Here is a 4,443-nt window from a genome sequence, read left to right as displayed (position 1 = left end):
AGGAGAGGAGGGAGAAAGGGAAAAGAAAGGAAGGGAAGAAAAGAGAAGGGAAGGGGAGGGGAGGGGAGGGAAGGGAAGAGGAGGGGAGGAGAGGGGAGGGGAGGGGAGGGGAGGGGAGAGGAGGGGAGGGGAGGGGAGGGGAGAGGAGAGGAGAGGAGAGGGAGGAGAAGAGATAGGCAGAGTCATCAAATCCCTCCCCCCAGAGCTGAGGGATCCCTGTGAAAGAGGAGGCAGGAGTGTAGGAGCCAGAGGGGATGGAGGACACCAAGAAAACAAGGTCCTCTGAATCAACTAAGCAAAGTTCATAGGAGCAAACAGAGACTGCACAGCATCCCCTACATATATTTTATAACCTTCAGCTGAGTACTTTTATGGCATTCCTGAGTCTCTGATTCTTGTGCCTTCTCTTGGGGGCTCTTTTTCTTCTGTTGGATTGCTATGTCCAACTTTGATGTGATGGTTTTTGCTTTATCTTATTATATTTTAGTTTGCCGTGTTTGGGTATTATCTCTTAGAAGCCTTGTTCTTATCCAGTGAGAGGCACAAAGGCAGTGGGTCCAAGGAAGATGGGAGCTGGGGAGGACCTGGGAGGAGTACTGGGGAGGACCTGGGAGGAGTACTGGGGAGGATCTTGGAGGAGTAGAGGAAGGGGAAACTATAATCAGGATATATTGCATGAGAAAAGAATCTATTTTCAATAAAATAAAAAAAGGCTAAATAATTTTCAAATTAAAAAACAAAAATGAAAGTAAGCTAACTTGAAAAATAAACTGAGATGCACTGCCTGTGCCGACTCATAGCTCCTTCATGTGGGTATCCTGCACCCCACATATCATTAGGGGACTGTCTTTAAATCCACTGAAGAAGTTGGATCTCCCTGAAAAGATTTCATTCAAATCTTTGCACTCAGCTTTCCACTTAGGTAGCCTGTCCATTTTCATCAAGCACGTTTTCATTAACTGTGCAATTCTTCAGTAGCAGCAGTTCCCGTGTTGCCGTTGCTTTTCAAGGACGGGCTTTCTAGATAACCTGTCTTTCAATAAGCAGTGAAGAGTTAAGAGTTCCTATGTTCTACCTATATGGGGATCCTGCCACTGAGTCCATTTGGGTGAGCCAACCTAGCAATACTGGTTTTTTCTTATCAGGTGGGTGTTGCCATGCCGACCTCTTAAGTCAGGTTTATATTTGGAAAGAGCAGATTGTCCTGGGTAAATGCTCCTAGGAATATACATTCCCAAGTGTACATCCACAGGTGCCCCATTTGCACAACATACTAAATACAACAGCCCAGTGGTGACGGTAGCTATAAAGAGACCTGTTTTTTCACCTCATAATTATTAGCATCTCATAATTATTGAGCAGAGACTCTTCACCATTACTGCACAGACACATACACAAACACAAACTATGATCAGGTGATAGCCTGGAAGTTCTATCCTACAGTTGAGTGTTGATAAACTAACATATGACTCAGCCAATGAAAAAGAATGACTAGAAACCTTCTAACTGTGGGACTGCTTATTCTCCTCAGTTGGTAAAGGCTGCAATGCTAACAACAGTGGTGATAATGATTGTAACAAGGAGAGTGTTGCTTGTGCAAAGTCTATATAACCTAAATGATCTATAACAATGTTTTTCAACTTTCACATTGACCGCATGTCCACGGACATTGGACGGGTTATTTAGTCCTATTGAAAATGTACATAATCAAACAGAAAGTAAAGGAAAAATATCATAAATAAATAAAGCATCTTAACTCGAAAAACTCTTGGTGAGTGGCAAAGAAAAGCCTCCACAAGATGTCCTCTCCTCTCCACATGTGCTCCATGGGACATGTGTATATGTGCGAATGCATATGCAGACATAGATAAAAAAAAATAGATAAAATAGATACAGCAAATGGACTCTGTGGTTTGTGTATGCTCAGCTCAGAGAGTAGCACTATTAGAAGGTGTGGCCCTGTAGGGGCAAGTGTGGCCCTGTTGGAGTAGGTGTGTCACTGTGGGTGTGGCCTATAAGACCCTCATCCTAACTGCTTGGAAGCCAGTATTCTGCTAGCAGCCTTCAGATGAAGATGTAGAACTCTCAGCTCCTCCTGCACCATGACTGGCTGGATGCTGCCATGCTCCTGCCTTGATGATAATGGACTAACCTCTGAACCTATAAGCCAGCCCCAATTGGATGTTGTCCTTTATAAAACTTGCATTGGCCATGGTGTCTGTTCACAGCAGTAAAACCCTAACTAAGACAGACACCATCACAAATATCCACAACTGGACACAACATGGAGGTCAACATATCGTGGGGCACCCAGCCCCAATGGATATATCACATATCCGGAATCTAGGGCTTAGGGGATATTATGAAAGAGGGCAAGGAAAGATAATGAAAGCCAGGATATCAGGAAGTCTGCTGTAAATCAGTCTGTCCTAGAAATGGTGGCATAAACAAGACCAGAACCATGGTAATACCAGTGTGCATAGTAACATGGAAGGGGAAAATGTCATGGGGCTCCATCCTTAGACAAAGAACTACAGGCAACTAGTGACTTTTGGGAGAAAGAGAATTAGCCTTTCTCAGAGATGAGCCCACTTATTGGTTGCCAAATATACACATACACACACAAACCATATACACACAAATAAAAATGGACTCAACGAGGTGCATTTATACATCTCTGTGTACAGATATACATATGTAACAATAAGAGTAAAGGGAAAAAGGCAGTCAGCCTGAGAATGAGGAGACATGGGAGACGCTGAAGGGAAGGTCCCTGGGAGAAACTAGAGGAAGGAAAGGGGGTGGTATAATTCTAATTTTAATTAAAATGTATTTAAAAACTATCATCATTCACAAAGTAAATACACATAAATTACAAATTAATTCTTTCTACACTAGGAGAACAGATGCACAATATTCCATCTGACATTTCAGATTAGTGATATTTCAGATAACTTTCTAAAAAGGAATCCATTGTCTAAATCTTTGTATTTTTAAGACTGTAAATAATACATTCCCTTTCTGAATTAACAATATAATCTCTTAGAAATGAGATGTCAATATTAAACACATTTTATGTTAAAAAATAAAATGTAAGAATCACAGACTCGCAACACTAGTTTAAACAGCTAGGTTAACAAAGATTAAAATTGAAACAATCAATATTTGTGTGCTGGCTTTGATCACAAATGAAAGAAGATCAAGCAATACGGCTTGAATATAAATGAGTTTAACGGTTCAGAAACCCATGTGCCCACAGTCAATGGCTTCTGGACTACTTAGACACTTCCCAATGATGGTACCCATGCACAATGTGTCAGCATTGATTTACTCTATTGTACACTGCTGCTTTGATCTCAGGATGCACAAAAGCAAGGCAGGACCAGCAGCTCAAGTCGAGTTGGAAATAGAAATAAATCTGAACCTTTTTCTAAGTCTGAGAAAAATCCTGTTACAAGGTTAGCTCTGGTCAGGTCATCGCACCAGCACAGTTCTGGCTCTGGTCTGATTGGCTGCGCTAGAAGCTCCAGCTGGGCATCAACAGCAGGAGCATCTTCTCCAGCACCACGTGGACCACCACTTGGAGATGGTTCCTCGGGAGGAAGTCTGGTTGCTATTTTAGAAAGGTGACTCTATGCCAGACTACAAAGTAACAGATGTCTATTAGCGCTCACTCTTCTAAGTGGGACGGTTGAATACTCCCAAATGCTTGTAGGGAAAACCAAACAGAATGCCTTTCTGGAAGCTAATACCATAATGCATGCCTTAAAACCTTCTAAGGTATTCACAATTCTGTCTCTAAAATTTCTTATTTCCAAAATTTTAATCTATAGAAATAATTGAATATGTGCATAGGATGTACATACATACAAAATACCATGAAAAAAGAACAAAAATGTTCATCTGCATAAGCTGTAAGTAGCAAAGGTAAGTTAAAAATTATTTTTCATCACTATTCATAATCTTTCACTAAAATTATTATTCATGAATAACACCTTTATACAACAGGTAGGCTAAAGCAGAAAAATATGAAAGACTAAAGGAAAAATTAGCAGTCGCTATTTTGTACTTTAAGTCTATATAAAGTACTTGTTTTTAAGTATTTTAATTATTCCCATGTCTCACTTCCTACCATGATCGTGAATTTTATAGCCTGTAGCATCTCTGGCTATCATTCCTCATGTTCAATTGGTTTGAACATGGCAAAAGTTGTGGCACAGAAGAGCAGTTACAGTTGTGGGCCAGATGGAGGGAGCAGAAAGGGACAGAAAAGAAGAGTTTACCTAGAGAAACGACTTCTATTTACAAGGATAAGCCTATCTTTGCCAAGTACTTGAGAGTCAAGAAAACAGCCCTTGAGAAGTGGCTATATCTTAAGTCAGCTTTGAATACACCGCTCATGTTATGCCCAGGGAAATCTCCCTCCGTAATGACTGTTGAGAC

This window comes from Grammomys surdaster, unplaced genomic scaffold (assembly GCF_004785775.1).
Source record: "Grammomys surdaster isolate TR1022 unplaced genomic scaffold, NIH_TR_1.0 126178, whole genome shotgun sequence".
Classification (NCBI taxonomy): Eukaryota; Metazoa; Chordata; class Mammalia; order Rodentia; family Muridae; genus Grammomys; species Grammomys surdaster.
Note: the sequence above shows the minus strand (reverse complement) of the source record.